The following is a 13527-nucleotide window of genomic DNA, read 5'->3' on the forward strand; positions in this document are numbered from 1 at the left end:
ATATGAAAGAAGTAACCATATAAACCCACTACCCCCAAACTTAATTTATGCATTGTCCTCAATGTATCAAAATACAAATATAAATTGAAGCGTGAAAGAGTTTAGAGTTTAGAATGGCCGTACCTCATCATGGAGCATGTCAAGAGTGCAATAAAAAAGAAACAAAAATCAAAACAAGAAGTTAACCTAAAAACATAAATAAAACACACATTTACCAATAATTGATGAGAGCGATCAAGGACCATGGTAAATAGGATCCTCAAGAAGGATTTCATCCACTTTAGCAGTTTTTAATTCTAAAAATGGTTTCAATTTTTGTCCATTCACTTTGAATACATTACCATTATTAGGATTTTCAATTTCAATGGCTCCATGTGGAAAAACAGTGCGAACAATGTATGGACCTACCCACCTAGAGCGTAACTTCCCCGGGAAGAGATGCAAACGAGAATTGTATAAAATGACTTTTTGACCGGGAGAGAAGTCTTTTCGCAAAATGTTTTTGTCATGGTAAATCTTCATTCGATCCTTATATTTTTTGGAATAGTCATATGCATCATGCCTAAGCTCTTCTAACTCATTTAATTGAAGCTTTCTTCTCTCACCCGCTTTGTCTAATGAAAAATTCAATTGCTTAATTGCCCAATAGGCTCTATGTTCTAGCTCAACGGGTAAATGACATGCCTTTCCATACACAAGTCTATAGGGAGACATTCCAATGGGTGTTTTGTATGCAGTTCTATATGCCCATAATGCATCAACGAGTCTTAAGGACCAATCTTTCCTAGATGGATTGACAGTTTTCTCTAAGATGTGCTTAATTTCCCTATTTGATATTTCGACTTGACCACTAGTTTGTGGGTGATAAGGTGTAGTGACTTTATGTGTAATACCATATTGTTTCATTAAATGCTCAAAAGATCTATTACAAAAGTGTATACCGTTATCACTAATGATAGCACGTGGTGAGCCAAAACGGGAGAAAATATTTTCTTTCAAAAACTTAAGCACAACTTTATGGTCATTTGTGTGGCATGCAACAGCTTCAACCCATTTAGACACATAATCAACACCAACAAGAATGTACAAGTTACCAAAAGAGTTAGGAAATGGATCCATAAAATCAATGCCCCAAACATCAAATATTTCAACAATAAGGATAGGATTCAAAGGCATCATGTTTCTTCTAGTTACACTTCCTAACATTTGACAACGTTCACAAGATTTGCAATAAACATAAGTGCATGAAAAATAGTAGGCCAATAAAATCCACATTGTAAAATTTTCAAAGCAGTTTTCTTACCACTAAAATGTCCACCACATGCATGATCATAACAAAAAGATATGATTTTAAGTTGATCACAGTTTGGAATGCATCTCCTTATTATTTGATGAGGGCAATATTTAAACAAATAAGGGTCATCCCACATGAAATTTTTCACTTCAGAATAAAATTTAGATTTGTCATGCTTAGTCCAATGAGAAGGAATTTCACCAGTGACCAAATAATTTACAATGTCAGCATACCAAGGCAAAGAAGATATATGCATGAGTTGTTCATCAGGAAAAGTTTCAGTTACAGTGGTGGAGTCATTATTAGTCTCAACAACAATTCTAGACAAATGGTCAGCTACAACATTTTAAGAACCTTTTTTTATCTCGTATCTCTAAATCAAATTCTTGTAAAAGCAAGATCCAACGAATTAAGCGAGATTTAGCATCTTTTTTCGACAAGAGATATTTCAATGCAGCATGATCAGAATAGACAATTATTTTAGATCCTAACAAATAAGACCTAAATTTCTCCAATGCAAACACAACAGCAAGCAATTCTTTTTCAGTTGTAGAATAATTTAATTGAGCATCGTTCAAAGTTTTGCTAGCATAGTAGATTACATGAGGTAACTTGTTAATTCTTTGTCCTAGAACAACACCGATAGCATAATCAGAAGCATCACACATTATTTCAAAAGGAATATTCCAATCAGGAGGGCGAATAATAGGTGCACTAGTCAAAAGGGATTTCAATCTTTCAAAGGCAACATGACAATCATTATCAAAGACAAAAGCATTCTCTTTTCCTAGCAAATGACATAATGGGCGTGAAATTTTGCTAAAGTCTTTTATGAATCTTCTATAAAAACCGGCATGGCCTAAGAATGATCTAATTTCTTTTACTGTTTTAGGTGGGGGAAGTTTTGAAATAAGATCAACTTTTGCTTTATCAACTTCTATTCCCTCAGATGAGATTACATGACCTAAAACAATTCCTTTTTTAACCATAAAATGACATTTTTCCCAATTAAGAACTAAATTCTTTTCTTTGCAACGAATTAAAACAAGAGAAAGATGGTGCAAACAGTCATCAAAAGAATTTCCAAACACAGAAAAATCATCCATAAACACTTCAAGATTTCTTTCAACCATATCAGAAAATATTGCAATCATACATCTTTGAAAAGTTGCAGGAGCATTACAAAGACCAAAAGGCATGCGATGATATGCAAAGGTTCCAAAAGGGCAAGTGAAGGTAGTCTTTTCTTGATCTTCAGGGGCAATGAGGATTTGGTTATATCCAAAATAACCATCAAGAAAACAATAATATGAATGGCCAGCTAAACGTTCAAGCATTTGATCAATAAAGGGTAAAGGAAAGTGGTCTTTTCTAGTAACATTATTTAGCTTTCTATAGTCTATACACACTCTCCACCCCGTTTATACTCGAGTAGGGATTAATTCATTTTTCTCATTTTCAATAACTGTGATCCCAGACTTTTTAGGCACTACTTGAACTGGACTAACCCATTGACTATCAGAAATAGGGTAAATGATACCTACATCTAACAGTTTAAGTACTTCTTCCCTAACGACCTCTTTCATATTTGGATTTAACCTTCTTTGACATTCCCGAGAGGTTTTAGCATTTTCTTCTAGATGGATTCTATGCATGCATATGGATGGGCTAATTCCCTTGATGTCTCCAATAGTCCAACCTATGGCTTCCTTATGTTTTCTAAGGACATCTAACAATTTATCTTCTTGTTCTTTATCTAAGGCAGATGCTATGATAACAGGCAAGGTTTCAGACTCTCCTAGAAAAGCATATTTTAAATTTTCTAGCAAAGGTTTAAGGTCTAACTTTGGAGACTCGGAAATTGCTTGAACATGATCTAAGGGTGAAAGGGGTTCAACTTTGGTTTCATTTAAGGGTATAGACTCTAACAAAGAATTCACTTCATCATTAAAATCATCAATATGCAAGTTCATACCAAAGTATTTTTCACAAAAATCAAGTAAGTCATTTCCATCATCTTCACACATACTCCCTATCATGTTAACTTCATGCACTTCCTCACACTCAACAGATTTAGCAACATTAAAAACATTTAATTCAACAGTCATATTTCCAAAAGATAATTTCAATACACCATTACGACAGTTGATAATTGCATTAGATGTAGCTAAAAATGGTCTACCTAGAATGATGGGTATTTGAGCATGAGCATTTTCAACAGGTTGAGTGTCAAGAACAATAAAGTCCACAGGGAAATAGAATTTATCCACTTTAATTAAAACATCTTCTATGATACCTCTAGGGATTTTCACTGAACGATCGGCTAATTGAAGTGTTATAGAAGTTGGTTTTAATTCTCCTAGACCAAGTTGCTTATACACAGAATAAGGCAGTAAATTCACACTAGCTCCTAAATCAAGTAAAGCTTTGTTAATGAAATGATCGCCAATGATGCATGAAATTGTTGGACAACCGGGATCTTTATATTTCACAAGGCTTTTATGTTGAATTATGGAGCTAACTTGTTCAGTTAAAAACGCCTTTTTTGGAACATTGGTGTTTCTTTTAACAGTGCAAAGGTCTTTTAAGAATTTAGAATAGGCAGGAATTTGTTTAATGGCATCTAAGAAAGGAATGTTTATGCTTACTTGTTTGAAAAATTCTAAGATGTCACTATATTGGTTGCCTTTCTTGAGTGGAATTAATCTTTGTGGAAAAGGAGCTTTTGGGATGGAAGGAAGGATTTGAGCATCATTTTTTGAAAGGTCATTTGTGTTGGAACTTTGAGGTTGGCTTTGGTCTTTTTCAACTTGAGGTATGTAATCGGGTTTGACAATTTGTTTTCCGGACCTAAGAGTTGAGATAGACTTAGCTTCTTCTTTATGACTAGGAGTTCCTATTTCATATTGGCCTTTAGGATTTGGGATGGGTTGGCTAGGAAATCTTCCTTTTTCTCTCTCAGTTACAGCATTAGCAAGTTGACCCAATTGTGTCTCGAGTTTGGCAATGGATTGAGACTGATTTTGTAAGATTTGTTGGGTGGATTGCATGAATTGTTGTAAGGTGTCTTCTAAGGAAGGTTTTCTTTGTGGAGGGTAAGGTTGACTTGGTTGGGCATGATTTGGATTTGGCAGGTGGAATTGGTTTCCTTGATTCATTTGTGGTTGGTTTTGTCTCCATGAAAAATTAGGATGGTTTCTCCAATTTGGATTGTATGTGTTGGAAAATGGGCTATCAGAAGAAGGTTTTCCATACGAATGTAAATCATTAGCCTCTTCAGAAAATGTTTCAATAAAAGAAGGACATGATTGAGCATTATGACATGAACTAGCACATAAAGAACAAACATCTTTTTTAGGTTGCACATGAGAATTCATAGATTGACTTATTACTAAGGCTTCTACTTTTCTTGCTAATTTATCAAATGATGTTCTTAAATCACTTTCTTCTTTTATTTCATACTTTCCTTCTCTTTTGTAACGACCCACTAATCTAGACTCTTGGACCATTATCGAACTATACATACATATTCTTACTAAAACATATATTTGCGAAAATACCACAATTTATTATAAACTTGTAGAAACAAAGGTTACTTTCATAAATAATAAGTAGGATATGGGTACCCATTGTCTTTAAAACAAAAATAACTTAAAAACTAAAAAGAGTTACATAGAAAATGCGGAAAATACATTTAAAACCATAAAAGCATAAACAAGACTACATCCTCGAATCGAATAACGCTCGGCCCCTTGACTCCATTCACCATCGATACACATCCTCCAAGCGTCACGAATCTTACCGCCTCTAAAGCTTATTTCCTGCACATAAACAGAAAGGAGTGAGCCTAATGCCCAGCAAGGAAAATCTAACACATAGTCATAAACATAAACATAATTTCATAATAACGTAAAGACATATCATAACACATAATTCACTTATTATAATGGCCATTATTACTTGGGGTCCCATAGACTAAACAAGCTTATGCCCATGAGATTAGTGGGGTCCTACCAGCTAAATAGGCTTATGCCCACAATCTTTTTGGGGTCTTGTTAGTCAAATAGGGCATATGCCCAAGCCTACAACATACACATGCACAACATATTCATAACATACCCATATCATATCATAACACAAAAGATAACATAAACATAAACATATATATTCTAGCCTATTTTCCTTACCAAAGTTACCGGGATTATGGACTGAGTTGGGACTTTTGGAACACTCCTAAAACCATAAGAAAGAGTGAGTCTAAAGAAAGGAGATGAAATGAAAGAGATGGAAAGACTAAACCATAAAAACATACTTACCAACTTATATGCTTAAGAGCTTGGATTCCCTAACCAAAATAAGAATAAGGTTAGGGGACTGAGTAGAAGATTTTGAGAAAAGAAATAACATAAAATACAGAAAGGAACTAGAGTTTTGGGTTTACCTCAAAGATTGCAAGATCACTCTAACCTTCACCGAAATACTATAGAACTCACTTCCCAAAGTGTTTGATAAGCTTATGATGTTTAAGCTTATAGTTTTTCCCCAACCAAGTGTTTACACTCTCACACTCACTTAACACTAGCAGCTTCTGAACTTAGAGCAAATGGTGAATAATGGCTGGGTACTAGGTCCTATTTATAGAGTTTGGGAATGAAAATATCTTGATTTTACTTGAATAAAAATAATGGCTTTTTAGGTGAAAATCATTTGAATAATCGTTCAGCAGAGGCTGAAGACTCGTTCACAAGATGCTGGACTGTTGAAGGAGTTTGAATGGCTGAAAGGAAATGAATTCAAAAGAGTTTGAATCCATGCTGAAGGAGGCGATATATCGCCTCCTGTAGGCGATATATCGCCTGGGCCAGTATGCCCGAGGCGACCGTGCATCGTTTCGTGTTTTCCGTATCTACGTGCTGCGACATATCGCCCCCTATAGCTGCGATATATCGGCACTCGCTGAATATTTAAACACGAAATTACACATTTTTAGCTAAGTTTGAATGGAGTAAACAGCCTTGACTAAGCCCTCAACGTATTCAAAGCTGCTGACTGACCCTATAACATTCAAACTTTACCCTTATTTAATTTAATCCTCCAAAATACTTAATCCTTAATTACCATTCATAACATGTGCTTAAAATCCTATTGGTTGAAGTCTAAACCTTATAATATAATACATATAATCCTTAATATCAGTCACTTTAATCAAACCTTAGGTTATACTTAATATTCTTAAACTATAGATTAAACTTAGAAAATCTATAAGTACTACTATGAGTGTCCAAATAATTCCCGGTCTGAACCAAAAATCCACAGTAACAAAGATAATGCTATAAATACTATCATACTATTATCTATCTTAGCTAAGTAAAGTTCTTGGACTCTACATCTTTTTTGTGAAGGGTTGGCTCTAGACCTAGGCTCAGAGTAATTCCATTGTTGTGAATTAATAGACAATTCTTCAAGAGCGTCCCAAGCCTCTTGCCCTTGCAATTTTAAAAATTTTCCGGTATGCATAGATTGAATCATTTGTCGGTTTGAAGGGGTTAAACCATCATAAAAATATTTTACAAGTCTCCATTTTTCAAAACCATGGTGGGGACATTTTAATAATAAATCTTTAAATCTTTCCCAACATTCATAAAATTCTTCGTTATCTTTTTGATAAAATTCGGAGATTTCTCTTCTTAAATTATCAGTTTTGGACATGGGGAAAAATTTAGCAAGGAATTTATTAAAAAGTTGATCCCAAGTAGTGATGGTTCCAGTTGGAAGTGAATTTAACCAAGCTTTGGCTCTATCTTTTAAAGAAAAAGGAAACAACCTAAGTTTAACCGACTCATCAGAAAAATTTTGAAAACGAAAGGTTGAGCAAATTTCCAAAAAGTCTTTTACATGCATGTACGGATCCTCTCTTTCTAAACCATAAAATGATGGTAACAATTGAATGATTGATGGTTTAAGTTCAAAATGAGTGGCATTAGTAGTGGGCAAAACAACGCATGATGGAGCATTAGATGAAATGGGTGAAAAGTATTCAAGAAGAGTTTTTTCTTGCACAACATTAGTTTCTTGTTCCATTATGCTTAAATTTTCAAAAACACTTTCAATTTCACGTAAAGACACTAATTTTTTCACCAAACGATTTTTTGAATTGTGATGCCAATGATGCATACAATGTCACAAATTCACCAAGTAGCACAAACAATCACAAGAAAACAAATTTTTGATGTGGAAGATCAGTTAGAACCGCAACCACAGAGCATACTTATAACAAGAAGATATTATACTATTCATATAAATATATAATTTTTTTTTATTTTATGATTTTTTATATATATATTTTTTTGTTTAACTTGTTCCCAGGACTATTTGATTCCACTTACTCACAACTTAATAACAGCTCCCCGAGGTTAATTAATAAGCGTGGATGAGAACTTTGCCAAATTTCCTTTAAGCAAAAATTGCTTATGTTGAAAGAACAAGCTTTGTTTTTTCAAGTATTTTCTTAAACAATAAAATTAAAACTAACTAAATGAGATAATTAAGAAGAAAAATAAAATAAAATAAAATGACAATAGCAATAGCAAATAGTTATATAAAAATTAGGAGGCACTTATGCCATCAACTAAATGATCAACGAAAAATAAAAATTAGGAGGCACTTATGCCATCAACCAACACTAATAATAATAATGATAATAATAATAAAACTTAGGAGGCACTAGTGCCATCAACTAAGATAAAAAAAATAAAAAAAATAAATAAATAAAAGCTAGGAGGCACTAATGCCATCACTAGAAGAGATAAATTGCTCAAGTATGTAGGAGGCAAAAATTGCACTCAACTATCAAGTAATTAGGAGGCACAAATGCACTCAACTAAAAGAACATAAAAAGTAAAAGAAAAAGAAAAAGGGTTAGGAGGCACAAATGCACTCAACTAATTAGTAAGTAGGAGGCACTAAATGCCATCAACTACCAAAATATATATACATATATATATAATATAATATAATATATAACAATATAAATAAATATATGTATAACTTTCTTTTTTTTTTCTTTTTCGATTTTTACTCTTTTTTTTTCGATTTTTTTTTTATAGATATATATTACTTTTTTTTTTTAAGATAATAGTGCAAATAAAAATAAAATAACTAGTAGAAGAATGTTACTTACCTTGTAGAAAGATCGTTTCTTTCTTACAACTCCCCGGCAACGGCGCCAAAAACTTGTTGATCCCAAAAGAGGGTGTTTTAATATTTAAACTCACAAGTGCACGAATCGTTTCGGAATATAATGTTCATGTAAGTACGAGGTCGAACCCATGGGAGTTGACTAACATCAAAAGAAACTATTTCAAACAAAGCAAGAATATTCTAACCTAGTTCTAAATATTTGATGAGATTTTGTTTTAGAAAAATAAAAGACAAGTAATAAAAAGATTTAAGATTAGATAGAAAAATGGTTTTCAAATGAGATATGTAAAATAAGATTATTAAGATTTTAGAATCCACAAAATGCAAGTTCAATAGTATTTACAAGTATATTGATTCCCAAGTTTTAATATAGTTGAAATAAATCACACTATATATTTTTTCAAAATATATTTTCTATTCAAGCACAAGTTACTCTTTCAAAAAGGTAGGATTTTTCTTCACTTATAAAATATATAATTTCTAAGCATTAGTTGTGTTACAACCTAATGAAACTACAAAAAAATCAAAGAGATTATGTTTAGGCAAAAAATGATACTTATGCTCTAAGAATTAGATGTGAACAATTTAATGAAAAACATTTAATCAAAGAGTATCATATTTTTGCATAATGAAGAACTAAGTGTAATATGCTTTAACACTCAATAATAGATGAAAAATGCATATCTTTGATAGAAAAATCCATAAACAATGTTACACAAATGGGAAATCAACATACAATAAAAAATACTATCTAGTTACATTTTGCTTCATCATCATCTTAATAACCTTTGAAAAAGATTAGAAGCTCATAACTAGATAAAAATTACAAAATAACATACTTGACATGCTCTTCAAAAGATGAAAGTGGTAGAGAGAAACTAGTGAAAAGAAGAGAGAAAAATGTGTAGAAGATGTTGAAAAAAAATGAAGAAGAAGAGCCCCTCCAAATGGTCTTACAAGACTCTTTTTATAGGCAAAATATGGAGATTAAATTAATCAAATTAAAATAAATAAATTGATTAATTTAATTGTGTTGGGAAGTGGTAGGATAAATAGAGTAAGTGTAAGAGTATTGGAAAGATGAAATGTTTGGTTGGGTAAAATATTAGTGAAAAGCTAGGGTAAAAAAAATAAATTATGAATGTTTATTTAGGTAAGAAAAATAGGGAAGAGTGAATTGATATTTGAGTGAGAAATATTGGGAATAAAAATGTGAGTTTTTGGTCTTATTTTTGTGGCTTTGGCATGGTTGACTTGGGCTAGGCAGATGGGTTCATTGATGGGAGCTGGTGGCGTGGAGGAAGGCTTCATTATTGGGCCTTGGATGTAAAGCTGGCCCGTACAGCTTGGAGGTCTTTAGGAGGCAGGAGCGTGCTTGGTTGTTTGTTGATATGCATATGTGCATATGTGATGTAGTTGGGAGATGTGGAGTCAACGTGGGAGGCAGTGGCTGCTTTGGTGATGTTGAGGAGCATGCGCTGGGACGAATTGGAGGCAACCGGGCCTTGGCTGGTGAGGAGCGGTACTGTAGCAGGCGAGCCTGGGTTGGTGAGTGGGCTTAGGCCCAGGTGCTTGGTTGGCTCCATTCTTTCAAAAATAACATTTTTTTTCTCCTTATTCCTTTTTCTTTTCTTCACTCTTTCTTGGCTCTTCAAGAACCAAAAATAGAACCATTTCCTACAAAATAAATGCAAATTAAGTCATAATAAAATATTTCCAATTATAAATAATTCATATAAATTCTTTGAAAATATTAATCATAACTTAATTTAACATTTAAGTTCAACAATACTCATTTATTTATTTATATAAAATTTTACAACAAAATAATTATAAAAATACATAAACATCTATAAAAATTAAAATGAAACTAATAAATTCAAAAAGTAATTAAAACTTAATAATTTAATTAAAAACTTAAGAACTAAATCATTTTTAGCTTAAAAAATGTGGTAAAATAACTCTAATTTCTAGAGTTATCACAGGCCAACCCCTAATCGCATATAACACGTATTGGGTGCATTTTTCTTACCTCATGTCCTGAGTGAATAGCATATGATGACCCCTATGTTAGGAACGAGTTTCCTAATACGCAACGGAAATGTGTTGGGTTGGCCCAGTGTACAACAAAAATTTTGTAACATATTTAAACTACATTTAAATATGCGGATCCATTAATATACATACATTAATCATAAGCAAGTTAAGAATAGAAATCATACATCTTGAAGCCTATCAAGTGTCCTTACTATTTTTTCGTTATAAGAACAATCTTCCTGTCCAAGCTTCTCCCAGGTACTCACACCGGGGCCCATCGCCCTATCCTCTATGCATGCCTAGCAGTAATAACCCTACCCATGCATGCATTCTATACAAATAAGTGAGAACACTGTCACACAAGGGCCTGCTGCCCTAACTAGATGACTAATAACTCACACCGGGGCCATGCCCTAGGATATAGGACTAAAAAGTCACCCCGGGGCCCATCGCCCTATCCTCTATATAACCAACCTTAGAGTTGGCCCAGCGTAACTGGCGCTTAATTTTCCACAACCATTGGGTCAGACAAGCGTATAATGCGCTCCTAATTAGGCCTAACCAAATCGACCGATGCTCAGTGCACTATTGTCGTCCTTGACTTATAAGTCAAGCCTTTCTTAATCAGATAATGCAAACAAGCATATATTACATAACATTTATCCTGATACATAGCATTCAACATGCTTAATCAAATAATCACAATCATAATCATAATCATGTTCATTTATAGGGGTCCAATCCCTAATCAAATCTATATTTAAAAACTGGCTCAAGCCCTAATCACATACATCATGTATTGGGTGCAGTTTTCTTACCTCTGGTCCAAGCGCGAGTTAAATATGAACGACCCTCGAGCACAATCCTTTCCCGAGCCCTAGCGGTACCCTCAACTGTAGATTAAGTCCTCTTAGCTGCAGCTAACCCATACCTAGCCTTAAGACATCAAACCACCCAAATTCAAGCTTTAGATTCCACTAGTTTTTTCCTCGAAAAATCCAAACCCATCTAGAGAGAGAGAGATAGAATGGTTGAGAGAGAGAGAGCTAATTGCAAATATACTTTTGTTTATTCTACTATGTTCAAAATAGGCTAAGTATATATCTTCGTAAGGTTGGTAATGACTAAAGTACCCCTTGCCCTTAGCCTTGCCTTCTTATGCCCCCAAGGGCAAACTCATACTTTGTCACATGTCCCGTTAATCATAATTAACGCCTCATAATTCCTGTTTCTTCCAATATCCTCGGATAATTACTAAACAATTTCTCATTACCCTATAAATCCCAGTAATATACTAAATTACTAAAATACCCCTAAGCTTAACCCGAGTTGGGTATTTGATCTCGTTATGATTAGACCACTAACTTGCTCCCAAGGATCGCCTCATGTCGAATAACCCAAATCTATTCACATAATAATGTAGTCTAAATTATTATACACACACACACACACACACACACATATATATATATATATTAAAATATGCCCTTAGCGGGCTAAAATCCCAAAAATGTCTTTCTTATAAGAACAGGCCCACATGAATGCAAATACAATCATATTATAATATAACTCACATAATTCATTTATTCACGCATCAAATCACATAATAATGCAATTAATCAGTTATTGCCCTCTTGGCCCCATAATCAAGGCACTAAGTCTTATTAGGGAATTTGAGATGTTACAATAACCATAATTATGCTCATTCACAGGGGCTCAAGCCCTAATCATAACAATGTTCAACAACCAGGCCAACCCCTAATCGCATATAACACGTATTGGGTGCATTTTTCTTACCTCATGTCCTGAGTGAATATCATATGATGACCCCTATGTTAGGAACGAGTTTCCTAGTACGTAGCGGAAAGGTGTTGGGTTGGCCCAGTGTACAACAAAATTTTTGTAACATATTTAAACTACATTTAAATATGCGGATCCATTAATATACATACATTAATCATAAGCAAGTTAAGAATAGAAATCATACATCTTGAAGCCTATCAAGTGTCCTTGCTATTTTTTTGTTATAAGAACAATCTTCCTATCCAAGCTGCTCCTAGGTACTCACACCAAGATCTTCCACAGCGTTCTCTACACCTCATGAAGTGTGTGGGCACTTAGAGAATAAAGGATAGTTTATTTGTGATTCTACTTGATGTACTCAATACATGAGATCAAGAGAATAGGCCTGGGAATTGGTTCTTTATCTTTTCAGGGAGAGAAAAATATCGTTATATTTTTCATAGAGCGAATGACTAAGATGTCTTAGTTATCTATATATTTTCTGATTAGTCATACTTAAAAGAAAATATTCAAATTTAAAAAAATAAATCTGTAACTAACTTACAATTTATCTTTTTAATTAATTAATTATCTTATTAATGAAAATATCCAAAAACTAATTTTTTGAATTATCCATTAATTAATTAATTAAATAAAAAAATTGAAAAACCTGTCCCTAAAAAACTGCAGTACACGCCACACACAGTCCATGGATTGTATGTGGTCGTGTACCACCCTAATTTTTAGGGATATTTGATTTTTCTATTTTTATTTAATTATTTATTCAAACTACTTTGTCAGATAAAAATCTAACAACCTAATATCTAATTCAAATTTAAATTAAATATCTTTTTAACTAATTATCAAATATAATTAATTATTTGAATAAATATCTATCTTTTAAATTCAAATCAAATTTGAACTTATCAGATTGTTATCTCCCACTCAAATAAAGATATTTAATTAATTCTACCAATTAATTAAATCCAATATAATTTCGAAAATTAGATATTTAATTTATTATAATTTCGAAAATTATAATTAATTAATTATTTAATTAAATTTTGAAAATTATTTAGTATAATTTTGAAAATTATACAATAATTAAATAATCACTATTATCATATAATTGCATATTTGGCTCGAAGAACAAATTTATTCTTAAATATGACTTTCAACTATTTTTCCCTTTATATCAACTCTTCCCTTGAATA

At 32.9% G+C, this 13527-nt stretch overlaps 1 non-coding gene across 1 annotated transcript; it reads left to right on the forward strand.

The window, feature by feature from the left end:
• The first annotated feature begins 6881 nt into the window (after positions 1–6881).
• Positions 6882–6988, forward strand: LOC133802872 (small nucleolar RNA R71). Its single transcript, XR_009877619.1, has one exon. It is a non-coding gene; the product is annotated as a small nucleolar RNA R71 (small nucleolar RNA).
• Positions 6989–13527: the final 6539 nt, after the last annotated feature.

Source organism: Humulus lupulus, chromosome 9, assembly GCF_963169125.1.
Source record: "Humulus lupulus chromosome 9, drHumLupu1.1, whole genome shotgun sequence".
NCBI lineage: Eukaryota > Viridiplantae > Streptophyta > Magnoliopsida > Rosales > Cannabaceae > Humulus > Humulus lupulus.